This window comes from Stegodyphus dumicola, chromosome X1, assembly GCF_044657685.1.
Source record: "Stegodyphus dumicola isolate Sdum_Otavi_A_Nest chromosome X1, ASM4465768v1".
Taxonomy (NCBI): Eukaryota; Metazoa; Arthropoda; class Arachnida; order Araneae; family Eresidae; genus Stegodyphus; species Stegodyphus dumicola.
The window spans coordinates 7,106,531-7,122,859 of record NC_140780.1 but is presented as its reverse complement, the minus strand read 5'-3'; positions in this window follow the sequence as shown (position 1 = coordinate 7,122,859).

The following is a 16,329-nucleotide window of genomic DNA, read 5'->3' as shown; positions in this document are numbered from 1 at the left end:
CATGAAGTACGTGTTAAAGTCCCAGAGTGCGACACATTTTGGTAGAATCCTGCCTTCATCCCAACAAGGAGGATACAAACTAATTGGTACGATCTCCATAATTTGATTCAGGTGGATCCAGAATCACTAATGACGTTTCGAATACCTCCGAGGTTTGTTGAAAAGACGGCCAGGATTGAAGATCAAAAAGTACGTGTGGAAGTGCCAGAGGGCGACACATTTTGGTAGAATCGTGCCTTCATCCCAACAAGGAGGATACAAACTAACTGGTACGATCTCCATAATTTGATTCAGGTGGAAGAGTGGGTGTAAATCCGAATTAGTACTCTGTAACAATAACACTAGAAGTGCCTGTTTGATCCACTAAAAAGCATCTTGGAGGAAAATGGTTTTGGTTTAGTTTATTAAGACAAAGCACACTAGGGCTATCTGCTTAATGGAAGAGATAACTTCGTAGAGCACTTTCTAAAGGAAACTGGCTCGTATGTACGTTACACATGGGGAAAATTACGAAAACGCTCATGCAGGCAGCTCGTTCACTAGGAATCGAAAATAGGTCGAAACTACTAGTGTTTAGCGATGTTACCGCTCGGCTGCTAAACAAGATCTGAATTAACTGCATGAGAAATAGTGAATCGTCCTTGAAAATCTGTTCTTTTTTGTTTTGTTTGCTTAATTTCTTTTATACATCGTTTTACATTTATTATAGTATTTGAATAGAACATGTAGCAACGATTCGATAATTCTTCAAATGATATAAATGTTGTGCATTCTGAGTTATAATATGAACGTGTGTGTGATTATGGCGAAGCCTCGAGGGCTATCTGCCTAAGGGGGGATGCCTTCGGGGGAGGACTTTCTAAGGGAAACTGGCTCGTATACACGTTACACATAGGGAAAACCACGAAAACGCCCATGCAGCCAGGCCGTTCGCGGTATTCGAACCACGGACCGTACTACCAGTGATCAGCGACTTTATCACTCGGCCGCTGGTGGGCCTATAATATGAACGAAATATAACGCTGTTAAGTGAACCTAGCGCCAGAGTGTCGCTATGGTAAACAAACAGAGTAAATTTTAAAGAGTGCGTTCATTCTACTGTGGTTTATGCGCTCTCGCCGAAGTAGATTTAATTCAATCCAATAAGTTTAAATGGAATGCAAGAAAAAATGCGTATAATTTAATATTCGGTACAAGGAAGTCATGTGGTGTACACATCAGATTTTTTTTTGTTTGATTTATTGCTGAAGTTAACACTCAGGTAGTTTCACGTTTCTTCGATTAAGAATGTTGTAATATTTAAAGATACCTAACTACTAAAAATGCGTTGTTGTTATTAATGTAGCTTGTCTAATATAAGAGAAGCCCACGAGATTCATCGTAGGAGGGACGCAAGATTGCGCCTGTCGTTGGCAGACGACTTCGGCACCATACGGGTGACAGTATGACTTTGCTCATGTCACTAACCATTAGTAGTTACAGTGGATGGACAAAAATATGGAAACCTTGTGAAATGCATGTTTGAAAAGAAAGATTGATTTTAATGAAATATGTAAGTGGCGCTGGCGTTTTTGACTACTGACGCCGCCTATACAACTTCGTAAATGTGCTAAACAGTTCAGTTGTTGTCGGAGTACTGTTATGTGAGGTTGTCATTGCATTATGTCAGAGTTAACAGACTTCGAACGTGGGCAAATCGTTGGAGCACATATGGTAGGTGCTTCCGTAAGCAAGATAGCCGAGGTGTTTAGTGTTTCAAGAGGTACTGTTTCGAAGATTTATTCCGCATATTTGAAAAGCGGAAAAACATCATCTGCTAAATCACAGCGCGGACGAAAATGTGTCCTGAGTGATCGTGACAGACAATCATTAAGGGCAATTGTGACGAAAAATAAGAAGACCACAGCTGCAAAAGTTACTGCTTACCCTGTGAGTACCAAAACAATTAGAAGGGAGCTTCATAAACAGGGAATTGCTGGCCGTGCTGCAATGGAGAAGCTACTCATCAGTGATGCTAATGTCCGTAACAGGAAAAGGTGGTGTTTAAGTCATAAAGCCTGGACTATAGAGCAGTGGAAGCGAGTAATATGGTCTGACGAGTCTTCTTTCACATTGTTTCCCACTTCTGGCCGAGTTTACGTCTGGAGAACGCCATCTCAAACCTATAATACAGACTGCTTGTTGCCAAGAGTGAAACTTGGCGGGGGTTCTGTTATGGTTTGGGCAACCATATCATGGTTCTCTGCTAGCCCCATGATAACTGTGTCAGGGCACATGACTGCCAAGACTTATGTGAACATTTTGGCCGATCAAGTTCATCCCATGGTACAAACTTTGTTCCCCGATGGTGATGGTATCTTCCAAGACGACAAAGCCCCTGTTCACACAGCTCATATTGTCCAGGACTGGTTTTCTGAGCACGAGGATGAGTTGTCCCATCTCCGCTGGCCACCACAGTCACCAGACCTGAATATTATCGAACCTTTGTGGTCTACATTGGAACGGAAAGTGCGTTCTCGTTATCTACCGCCAGCATCGTTATCTGAACTTGCCACCGTTTTGCAGGAAGAATGGTATAATATTCCCTTGGCAAACATACAGGAACTGTATTTATCTATTCCGAGAAGACTGCAAGCTGTTTTGGATGCCAACGGGTTTCCTACACCACATTAAGCAAAGAAACATGTTTTTTTAAAGGTGTTTCCATATTTTTGTCCAACCCCTGTAGTTCTAAGATTAGGAGAGTTATATTTTTGGTGTTCCTTATGCTCACTTGTGTGATGTAGTCAGCCCAAGCCTAGGAAATTCCTTGTGGCGAGGAACGCAAGATTACGCCTGCCGTTGGCAACAGCCTTCGCAGATTACAGGTGTCAGTGCGATTTAGCTCAGTTCCGGCCCCAATTTGGATGGAGACCAACGGATCCAAGGGTCTCCCACACCTCTCCCTTGCAAAGCACACGAGAGGACTTTCGGCTCGCCGCATATTTAGAGTTCCGCCATGTCACACCGACACTATACATTTACAAACATCGATGACTTCTCCAGGACTCGAACCACGGCTCTTCTGCACAACACTCAGCGACGATAACTACTATACCGGTTGGGTGGCTAGGAAAGTTGTAGCCTCACTTAATGCATGTTGTAAAACAAGATAAAACTCAAATTTATAACCTAATGCAGAAAATTACATTCCAATGCTTAAATAAGTAAATAAAGAAAATCCGAAAGGTTTCAGATTTTGAATTGCTTCCAAAGGGGGCGTTTTTTTAACATTTTTTGTGGTTACTTTTATTTATTAAATATCGTGTTCTTCGCAGTTGAATCCTAAAATTCAGTTTAAGAGCAATACCGCAAAATAATTTTAAATTGAGCTTATCTTGAGAATTTCCGATGCAGACTCTCACGCGCTGGAGATAAAAATGTTCTTTTCTGTACTACGTTACCATAGCTAGCTTTGGAATTATTGAGATTGTTATTCAAAAATTCGTTAAGGGATGTTGGAACCCCAAAATCTTCAAAAAATTGTGATTTCCGATTTTTGCATTTTCAAATTCTCTACACTTTTATCTTTCTAAAAATACCATTATTTAATCTCTATGAAAATTAGAACTGTAAAAAATTCTAGTTTTAATTTGATATCTACTGTTTTGATCAATGAGGATTTTTACATAAAAACGCGTTTTTCTCCAAACGTGATTTTTTTATACTCGATGTACCTTTTCTCAGGAACTACTGCTCACAGGTATCTAAACTTTTTATGGCTTATTTATTAGGTTCCCAAATATTTACTGAAATGAGCTTTTTGTAATAAACTTAGAGAAAAAATTTTTTTTTAATTTTTTGTGTGAGAAAAGTGCTAAATTTTACTATGCCTAACAAAATATCCTGTAATTTACTCTAAAATTCAAAATACTTCAAAAGCTCATTTCAGTATAATCAGATAGGTATACTTTAATTACAGAAAAAATTTCAAGCTTGTATCTACAGCAGAATTTGAGAAAAGGTACATCCAAATTGGCCAATTTAACATTGTCGGTATAGGGGTTTCTGATACCCCTTAATGTTTAACAAAATATGAAATCAATAATAAAACAAATTTGAAATTTGGGCTTCCAGATGCCCATATTCGCAGTAGGATTACGTCATTCAAAACTGGATATCTGTTGGTAGCGTAGTTTTATCACAACGAGAGAAACATACATACATTAATGCAGATTCTTCATTATTTAGTTTCCTTAAATATAATACAGGGCGATAATATTTTGTGGCAACAATTTGAAAAGTGATACAGGCGTTTAAAGATTTCAATGCTAAATGCTAAAACGAAAACAATAGTCCCTTTGGATTAATAAATAAATATTTGGATATTTAGGCGGCAGACAAATGCAGCTACTAGCTACAGCTGTCGAGTAGATTATAATTCGAACAAAATCTGTTCAAAAGTTACACCACCATGGTTCCGATGAGTGGAGGTATGGGAATAGCTATCAACACGTATCCGCAAAATCGGTTGCCTTTTTGCCTTAAAACAAAATGTGGGAGACGTCCTCCGGCCAAAAGTGGTAAACACACGTATCAGACGCATGATGCGTTTTCTGTGTCTAGAATGAGAGCCTAGTATCGGACACGTGACTGCTTTTACGTTATTGTTTGTTACAGTTGAAGTGTAAGAGCTGATCTTTTACTGTTAGGGCCCACCAGCTGCCGAGCGGTAAAGTCGCTGAACACTGGTAGTTTGGTCCGAGGTCCGAACCCCGCGAACGGGCTGGCTGCATGGACGTTTTCGTGGTTTTCCCCATGTGTAACGTGCATACGAGCGCCAGTTCCCTTAGAAAGTCCTCCACGAAGGCATCCCTCCCTTTAGGCAGATACAGGGGTTGGACAAAAATATGGAAACACCTTTTAAAAAACATGTTTCTTTGCTTAATATGGTGTAGGAAACCCTTGGCTTCCAAAAACAGCTTGCAGTCTTCTCGGAATGGATAAATACAGTTCCTGTATGTTTGCCAAGGGAATATTATACCCTTCTTCCTGCAAAACGGTGGCAAGTTCAGATAACGATGTTGGCGGTGGATAACGAGAACGCACTTACCGTTCCAATGTAGACCACAAAGGTTCGATAATATTCAGGTCTGGTGACTGTGGTGGCCAGGGGAGATGGAACAACTCATCCTCGTGCTCATAAAACCAGTCCTGGACAACGTGAGCTGTGTGAACAGGGGCTTTGTCGTCTTGAAAGACACCATCACCATCGGGGAACAAAGTTTGTACCGTGGGATGAACTTGATCGGCCAAAATGTTCACATAAGTCTTGGCAGTCATGTGCCCTGACACAGTTATCATGGGGCTTGCAGAGAACCACGATATGGCTGCCCAAACCATAACAGAACCCCCGTCATGTTTCACTCTTGGCAACAAGCAGTCTGTATTATAGGCTTGAGATGGCGTTCTCCAGACGTAAACTCGGCCAGAAGTGGGAAACAATGTGAAAGAAGACTCGTCAGACCATATTTCTCGCTTCCACTGCTCGATAGTCCAGGCTTTATGACTTAAACACCACCTTTTCCTGTTACGGGCATTAGCATCACTGATGAGTGGCTTCTCAATTGCTGCACGGCCAGCAATTCATTGTTTATGAAGCTCCCTTCTAATTGTTTAGGTACTCACAGGGTTCGGTAACACAACATTCATTTCAGCAGTAACTTTTGCAGCGGTGGTCTTCTTATTATTCGTCACAATTGCCCTTAATGATCGTCTGTCACGATCACTCAGGACACACTTTCGTCCGCGCCGTGATTTAGCAGATGATGTTTTTCCGCTTTTCAAATATGCGGAATAAATCTTCGATACAGTACCTCTAGAAACACTAAACACCTCGGCTACCTTGCTTACGGAAGCACCTACCATACGTGCTCCAACAATTTGCCCACGTTCGAAGTCTGTTAACTCTGACATAATGCAATGACAACCTCACATAACAGTACTCCGACAACAACTGAACTGTTTATCACATTTACGAAGTTGTATAGGTGGCGTCAGTAGTCAAAAACGCCAGCGCCACCTACATATTACATTAAAATCAATCTTTCTTTTCAAACATGCATTTCACAAGGTGTTTCCATATTTTTGTCCATCCACTGTAGCCCTCGAGGCTTTGCCATAATCACACACACACACACTTTTACTGTTAGGAACAGTTGCAACAGATTTATGAAAGTGAATATAAACTAGACATATTGCAGGATTAGTATTAGTACTGAAAACTGCACAATCAAATTCTAACAGATTAGCACAGATACCCCACCGACCTGACTTTGTCGTAAAAGTCATACAGTGTTAATAGTGATCCTGGCAGAAGGGATTATTTCTTCCATGCAAAAATATAAATATTGCATGGGCATACAAACCTGTGTATAAGGTTACATTGTAAGGATCTCAAGTTTTACAAACATTTATTTTATTTTAAAACTTTTGTTAAATGTTCATCTAAAGTGTCTTTTCCTAACTAGAGGGCGCTATAAGTTCCATTAGTGAGAGAAATTAAAACTTTGTTTTTTTATTCTTTTTTGTAAACAGTAGATAGTTCGGTTTCGAATCCGTGTGATGGACGGATAATTTGTTTCGTACAGCCATAAGATAAAAAGAGAGGCTGTACAAGAAAATGTACTTAAATATTAATTTTTTCCTTTTGAATGTTTTATGTAAATAAAATGTGATGTCAAGAAATAGAATTGTGGTTTTTCTGCAAAGAAGACTGCCAGCTGAAACATCGCGTCAGATTCAACGATACATCAGAAAAGGTAAATGAATTTAGTTCTTGATTTTTAATCAGTTATATAAATATAACCTGCATACGTCAGTGGATTCTGACAACCTCGATCAACAGTAGTTGATTAATTACGTAATAACTTTACTATCCTCTCTTATTTTTCACTACCGGCCAGAATTAAATGCTTTAACTTGTTTATGCAAATTGTATTTGCAATTTATGCAATTGTACTTGCAAGTTATGCACTTGTACTTGCAATGAAAATTGTACTTGTAATTCAATATTTAAGTTGTGGTTTTCAGCCAAGAGTTAGAGAGATAGAGGGAAATTCAGCCGCCTTGCCACAGTATTCCGCACGAGTTTTCAATCAGCTGCCGTCCGCCTTTGAGGCCAGAGGTTTAGTCCTCTCGATATTTAAAACGTATTGTAGTTTCGGCAGTTTGCCTACTACATACGTAATAATTTAAAAGGCCAATCTTAGCGTTAGTCCATTGTGTAAAGCACCCGAAGTTAGCTCCTATTTTTAGTTAGTTATAGTTTCTATATTTTTACGTTCAGACCACAGGTGGTTGGTCTTCGTATCCCGAAGTGCGGGAGCACCTGTATTATCGTGGACAGTAAAGAGTAAAAGTAACCCTTCCTGCTTGTGAAGTTAGTGTGTGTGTGTGTGAATATGGCAAAGCCTCGAGGGCTATCTGCCTAAGAGGAGGGATGCCTTTGTGGAGGACTTTCTAAGGGAAACTGGCTCGTATACACGTTACACATGGGGAAAACCACGAAAACGCCCATGCAGCCAGCCCATTCGCGGGATTCGAACCTCGGACCGAACTACCAGTGTTCAGCGACTTTACCGCTCGGCCGCTGGTGGGCCTTCCTGCTTGTGTCGCCCATTCCACAAATCTATGAACATAGCTTGAGTTATTCAGGACACGCAATATTCCTGAAACAACTCAAAAGACATACAAGTCCTGACAGTGGCACCCGAACAGGGACACTAGGTATATTTTCGGTAGCAGGAGAATTGAAAAATAGCAACCGCCTTCGCCGGGAATCGAACCACGGACCTCTGGAATAACGGCCCAGCATGCAGAACAACTACACCACGAAGGCACGCTAGGAAAGCGGGAGAAATACCTTATACACTCCCCTTTTTAAAGGGCAACTGGGGTTTTCAGGGGATCCACTCGCCAAATCCTGAGGGTGGAGAATCCTCAACCAACACCCTTTTACTTCTGGCGCCAATGTAGAGTCAGTAGGATTTTTTTCGAAGCCAGAGAGATGAAATATGAGCAAACGCCTTCGCCGAGAATCGAACCACGGATCTCTGGAATACCGGCCCAGCGTGCAGAACCACTACTCCACGAAGGCACGCTAGGAAGGCGAAGAAATACCTTTATAACATATGTTAACCTTTAAGAGACGGGGCAGTTTGGAAAGGTTTCACTTAAAAAGACGGGAAATCCGAATCCATTTCCACCCCCTTTTAGCTGCCATTGTAAAGGGAAACTACTACTCTTTTGCAACTTTTCCTGTAGGTCGCCTTTGGGGGTCGCTTTGTTAATCTTCAGATAAGGGACTAGGGAATAATATAAAAGAATTTGTTGAATTTGTTCTCTTTTCTGCTTTTTCTTTTCCTTAAACTAGAGAAACATATTATAATGAGATTTCGTAGCTAAATAATTGTCGTATGTTGGAATATTAACTTTTGACATTGCGTCATAACAAAAATACGCCTTAGCAGCAAATGCACGCCTATAATTTATTCCTTAGCAGCAAATGCACGCCTATAGTTTATTCCGTTTTTATTTGTTTCCAAACTGAATTTAGTTTAGAATTACATGTACTAATTAACATTTTTAATTTATACTAAAAAATGATGTTTAACTATTTGTTTCTCGTATAAATCGGCAGTTCGCTTTGATTTGTTTCCAATCATTGTGTAAAAGCTTATATTTATTTATGTATCAAACAAATCCCGTTGTATTTTTCTTATATTAGTTTAGTTTACCTTTTTCATTAGTAGTCTTTCTTATTCAGTTTAATTTATTCCTCCCCCATTGTATCGTAAGTTATTTCATCTTTCAACTACATTACTGTTCATTGTCCTTTCTTGCAGTTTTGTGATAAAAGCTTTTTTTATCCTTAAGCATTTTTTAAAATTATTTTCCTTTACTTTAAAAACAGATTTTATTGATTATATTTTCATTGCAATGCACTCCATTGCATTTTGCATTTTTCAAACAGCAATATTAAACTAATTCAGAAGTCAAACAACAAAAATCAGCGTTATATTTTCAAAATTTTCACATGACTAGTTTGAATGGTTTTAACGAACCATCATCCTCAGCTGCAAAACCATCGAAACTAGTCCTGTGAAAATTTTGAAAATATAACGCTGATTTTTGTTGTTTGACTTCTGAATTAGTATTTATTCGGCGTGTTATTGTGTCTTAGCAATATTAAATACAAAAATTACAATAAAAAGGGGAAATATAAAGAAAATACATTTTTAATGACACTGAAAAGTTGGTGAAATTAATACTAATGTCAAATTGCTAAGATTTCACTGCTGAGGGAAACGAAAGGGAATTTACGAAACCCCACAGTTGGGAGGCGCGAAGGTCATCTGGCATAAGTGGCAAGGGAGGTTATTCAGACAATGACTATCTCCGCACCCTGAAGGCTGGGGGAAGAGGAATTCGCTAGCCGATATTTCGGCCACAGCCGTCTTTTTGAGACACTGCAACTCTGGCCGATATTTAGGCCACCCTTCTTTTAAAGGTTAATTACAGATATTGTATTGTATAAGTTACATGAGATAGTTAGATATAATCATGACAGTTATGTGCACATTTAAACATTATCTGATTTCATGTTTACAGCACTTTAACTAAATTAATCAAAGCAAACTCGTAATCCAGTTACGCATTGACTGGATTTTTTGTGTCATTTTTTAACTGCTTTACTACATTATTTTTAACAAGTACATGCAAAAATAGACAGTAATAAGCTTACGTTACAATACTTTTTGCTCTTATAGTCTAGTTACTATTCTACGTGGAGAGTTATTGTTCTAAAATTGATTTTCAGTTGTTGCAGTATTATCAGATACTCATTGGAGACACACCAGAGAGAGATTGAAAAACGAAATTGGGGTTATTTGTCAAAACATATTGCTTAAACGCCATCAAAACAAAAACCAGCAAAGATTTGTTAAGTTTTAGCAAAGACACACAGTGAAACAGAGTTGAAATTCAAAATGTTATATGCTCCGGATTGTTTCGAAAAAGGCCCCACACTGGAGTATTTTTAATTTCTTGTCATTCATTTGAAACGTTAGTAACAAAACAATACACCTTTTAATATATTTAAATAAAATTTTGACTTAATAATGAGGCCTAATAATGGCCTTATTATAATCCTTATAATAATTATAATCCTTATAATTAATCCTTTCGTCTAATAATGTGAACCGACATTATTAGGCCAAAGGAACGTTGGCTCAGAAGGGATATTTTCGCATTTTGCGTTGTTTCACTGTAAATGTCGGTTCACTTTTCAAACTGTTGCCACCAAATATTAGAGCCCTGTGTTATATTAAAATTAAATAATGAAGAATCTGCATAAATGTACACTTTTCTCGCATTGTGATAAAACAACGGTATCTAGAGCCATCCAATTTTGAATAACGTAATCTTCCACCGAACAGGGTCATCTGGAAGCCCTAACTTGGAATTTGAAATTTGTTTTATTATTAATTTCATATTTTGTAACACTTCAACGGATTTTTGATTAACGAACTCGACGATTTCAAAGCGAGCAATGGCAACAATGTACGAAAAAAACAACATTTTTATCTCTAGCGCGCGAGACTGTGTATCGGAAATTCCAAAGATAGGCTCATTTTAAAATTATTTTGCGATATTACCGTTCAACTGAATTTTATGGTTTAAGGGCGAAGAATATGATATTTAATAAATAAAGGTAACACACAAAACGTTAAAAAAAGTCCCTTTGCGCGTAATGTAAAAGTTCAAAGCTTTCAGTATTTTTTCTTTTTAATTATAGGTTTGAAATTATTCTTAGTCCGGCAATAAATTTTACGGATCAAATATTTAAACTACTGAAAATTTGTATTTTTTCTGTTACACAACCATAATATTGTATGAAAAAAAAACATTAATCCATGATTTTATAAAAGTGAAACGAAACAATAAAAACATAATTATAAAATTCTTTGGTTTTATTAAACAGTAAATTTCTACTGCCTTCAGTGAATCATTGGCCTGTGATAAAACTACTTTATGTCACGACGCATGTGAAAAACCCTTCATTGAAAGTGGCACACAAAATCTTCGATCAATTTATAAGTAGGTGTTGGCGTTCAAACTCTGCACTTTGATAGGTGGCTCAAGTTCTCCAAGAAGGCATTCCTCCTCGTACGCAGATAGGCCTCGAGTTGTTTTGCCTTGATCAATCAAGCTAACCTAACCCTAACCAACCTTTACAGCAAGCAGCAATACAGCGTATGAAGCTTCTACTTACAAACTGAAGTGACAAAAGTAATGGGATACCTCCTAATATTTTGTCGGTCCTCCTTTTGCCCGGCGAAGTGCAGCAACTCGACGTGGCATGGACTCAAGAAGTCAGTCGTTGGAAGTCCCCTGCAGGAATATTGAGCCATGCTGCCTCTATAGACATCCATAATTGTGAAAGTGTTGACGGCGCAGGGTTTTGGGCACGAACTGACCTCTCGATGCTGTCCCATAAATGTTCGATGGAATTCATGTAGGGCGATCTAGGTGGCCAAATCATTCGCTGGAATTGTCCAGAATGTTCTTCTAACCAATCGCGAGCAATTGTGGCCCGGTGACATGACGCATTGTCATCCATAAAAATCCCAACGTTGTTTGAGTACGTGAAGTCCATGAATGGCTGTAAGTGATCTCCAAGTAGCTGAAGGTATCCATTTCCAGTCAATGATCGGTTCAGTTGCACCAGAGAACAGAGTCCATGCCATGTAAAAACAGCCCAGACCATTATGGAACCACCACCAGCTTGAACAGTGCCTTGTTGACAACTTGGGTCCATGGCTTCGTGGTGTCTGCGCCACACTCGATGCCTACCATCAGCTCTTACCAACTGAAATCGTGACTCATCTGACCAAGCCACGGTTTTCACATGTGTACCATTTCTATTAATGTATAAATGCATCATTTACCATGTTATAAATGTATATTAATGTATAAGTGTATCATTTCGATTACTGTATGTATAGCCACTTAAGAGGATACACGATTACGTGTTACCATTATTCTTCATCTATCGTATAATGTACAAATGCCATTTGCAGTATTTCATTTCCATTAATGTATAAGTGCCATTTTCAGTATTTCATTTCCATTAATGTATAAGTGCCATTTTCAGTATTTCATTTCCATTAATGTATAAGTGTTTAAGTGTACCATTTGTACTAATATAAATGTATAGCCAAGTAAGGTAATACACGAATATGTGTAGCCATTGTCATCGTTCACACTGATACACAATTTTCATTCTCAGTGTATCATTTCTGTCAACGTACAGTATGCAGTTTTCAAACGCATCGTAGTCTGGGTTACAAAGTATTCTTCCGAAAAAAATGCAGTTCAAATAAATAAAATCAAATTCTGGAAAATTGATATTAATAAATATATTTAAAATGCACAGTTCGAAGGAATAAATAGAAAATTTTAAAACAATTATCTGAAGAGACAATGCAACACAAACAATTAAAATAAAAGTATAAAAATTTAAAAATGACCTAAAATAATAGCTATGACGAAAAATATATATAAAGAAAACTATTTGAAAAAAAAATAAAATAAAATAAAGGCTGCACCTTTATTTACGCAGTTCGAATAGGTAAATAGAAATTTTTAAAACAGTTATTCGAAAAAAAAAAAAAAAAAAAACAAACGTGCAACTTAAACAATTAAAATGAAATTCGAAAAAGAAAAAATTACTTAAAATAATAAGTTATAATTAAAAATATAATATAAAGAATATTATTTGGAAAAAAGGAACGATGGTGACTTTTTTTCCTAAGGAAACTAGGTTGCTATATATTAAGAAGTTTGCCAAGTGAAGTATTCTTGGCGCAAACTGACAAAAAAGTGCCAACATAAATTTGTGAATTTCTCCGTAAATTTCGCTCCAAATTTTACAAAATTTCATAGTTAGGCGTAATTTGAGTCGTAGAATCGAAATATGTAAAAAAATTGGTATGTTATTTCAGAAAAAGTCCGATTTTGTGTCAAAATACCTATGTTAGAATAGTGCTATATATAAATCTAATATATATCCTAAGTCGCGCTTTCGAGACATGAAGAACGCAATTTGAATTTTGTCAATCGGCCCAGTAGATCGGGAGATATAGGACTGTTCCATTTTTTTTTTTTTTTTTTTTTTTTTTTTTTGAGCAGTGTACATTAGGTTTTAAATATGGGCGTGGGCAACCCGCCTTTGGGGATGCCTTCGTGACAGACTTTCTAAGGTAAATGGGACAGGTCACCACAAAATGAACAGTTGTACCACCTTTTTAGACTACCAACTGATTGTTCATTTTGTGGAAATATCTACTATCCGCTAGACACATCCGAATGGGCCCGGAGATCAGTGGCATTTATTTAAAATTTCAAGTAATTACAAAAATTTAAATACAGAATCATTAACTTATTTAAAACAAAATGTAAATTAAAAATCTGAGAATATATCAGCACTGTCAGTGAAAACTAAACTAAACTGGTTAACAAAAGAAATATTATAAGCTTATCTGAAATTATTTTCGTAGAAATTGTTTACAGTCAGTCTAGTGTAAGTTCAACGATTGTTCAACTTCAAAGTCTCGGATAATACAAGTTATTGAATGTTCACTAAGGTTCACTGAAAGTTCTCTAAAAGTTGACTGAAAATTCACTGAATGGTCACCATGTGTATTTTTATTTCACTGTCACTTATTGACGATCAACTGATTGTATAAATACAAAATGAATTGCGGAATGTGCATGTGTTTGTGCAGTAAAATTATCGCCAATACTGTTTGTGATGTTTCTTTTATTATCGCATAGTTTATGCTGTTTGTAAAATTGTATCCTACATTTCATGTAAACTTTTCTAAATTCAGTAATTATATTTCATGCATACATTATTCTTGATAAAGAACTATATCAGTATCTCACGTTGCCAGCCATAAAATTTTGTACACATATCCTTCTGATAAATGTTGTATGTGTGTAAAAATATCTACCTGCTGTATATTTAAGTGATGCATTTAATAAGCTTGTTTTTTTTGCCTAACTTTAAATGCATATATATCTAAAATTGTGTATATTCCTCATTCTAATTAGCATTGTGGGCACGTATGATGGATATATTATTTATATTCACCCATTGCAAATTTTCAAATTTTATCCTTAATATACAGAACTGAAAGTTTTCTTAAGTATATATTGTGAATATAAGAGTTATTATTTTTTGTGTGCTGTTAAAATATATTTTAGGATGTCTGTGTCTCTTTTATTTATAATAAACAGATTGATTTGATCAATAGCTTTATCAAAAATTTCATTATTTTCATTTGAAAAATTGAAGTTTCTCTAACACTGAAAATGTAAATTGCTGCAATGCACTTAATTCAATTACTAGTTTCTTAATGTTAACTCCAATGAAATTTAGAATACAAATGAAAGTGAAGAGAAACACACTTGTGTAATATTAAAATTAGTCAAAAAAGCAACTTTAATTTTGAGTTTCATTCAAAATCTATGCCACAGTAAGACTTTTTTTTTTTTTATTTTTTGCCCTAATGATTTTAGAATGTCTTTGAATATCTGCAATGCAAATACTGCACAGAGATCAAAATCTGCATTATTTAAACTTTTATTGTTTAAGATTTCCTAAAAACAGTTATTTAATAATTTAAAAAATTCTTCAGTATGTAAAATTTAATCTCTTTAAGTAATATTTTTACTCCAATGCCGTGGAAAGAGATATACAAATTTTAGATCACGGTGTATTACTATGTTAATTACATCTCTGATAGGGGATACTAAATTATTTTTTTGCCCAGTACAGCCGATAGAAATATTTTGAAAATTTTTCACTGAAACAGTACATGATCTGAAGCTATCTGTTAACTTCTTACTATATAAATAATTAAAAAATAAGGTGTATACTCTGAATTACCTTTAAACTAGAATAAATAGTTGTAATGCGTACATTCCAGAATAGCGTATGTCTATATGAAAGCAGGAATTAAAATCGAGATCAAATAGCTGTGGAAAAAAAAAAAAAAAAAAAAAAAAAGGTCAGATAGCTTAAAATTCCATGCTTTCCTTCTAATTAAAATATTTTTACTAATAAGAAATCAACAATTTCTGACTACTGTGGATTAATCGCTTTTAAACTTTGCATATAACAAGATAGAATTCGTTTATGGTACTTTTTTTGTAAACATCCCAAAGTGTAGCAGAATTGTAGCGCCATCTTGCGGTCAGTAGGAATATCACGCAGGCAACCGAAAACACAAAAGAATATTTTCACACTGGCAACTTGAGTATAAGTTGGCCTTGCTGCAATTAAACTTTCATATCTTCAAATATAAACAAATGTCAGCCTCGTTAGTCTTAGCTCACTCTAAAAGTTTAAGTATTCATAACATATAAACCATGCAAGTTGGGATCGTGCTTTTAAAAATACAAGTAGAAATCACAATTCCAAATACATCTCTTCAAAAGAAATAAATTTGCACGGTATATTTATCAAAAAATCAACATAAAACTTACCCGTGCATGCAAATGGGGCGTTCCGTGACGTAGAAATTTTCAATCATTCGTATCTTCAAAAACAACCACAATCTTGATACAGAAAGCACATTTTTCGAAACCGAAGCACAAAATAAATTATAATAACACACTTTTAGAAGCACAAAAGCAAAATGCACAAAATTATAAAGATTCTCGAAACACCAAACCATTCAAAAAACACGGCTGCTGACATGCCCGTCGCAAAGGGGTGTTAGGTTTTCCAGAATGTGTAAGGAAAGTCAAGGTACCCAGATTTGGCGCGAAATCGCCCATTTAGGGATATGCCATAGACCGAACGAGAACATTCCGGAACTAAATTTTAGCGGTTTTTTTAGGGAATATTTCGAAAGGTAGGTTAAAACTCTATATACCCTGCCTATACAACAAGATAGTAGTGTCTTGAAGGTCAGAGCTTGGCTAGAGACCAACGACAGAGTCGAAAGTTGTATTTTAGGTCTTTGCCGTGAAGCTGTCTTCACTGTTATAACCTCAAGGGTGCGTTGCTGATTGTTTCCGTGTGTTCTTAGTAGTTTTGTAAACGTGTCTTTGGAACTGTCCTGTGTAATAGCGCTTATTGGCTAATAAATTGTGTTTCAATTCTTCATCAATTACTCCAAATCCACAAACCCGTAATGCAAAGATTCGAAAGGAAATCATTTAATTCTGCATGTATTTTAGAGCCCAGTATCAAAATTGCTTAGAAGACTAAAAGCA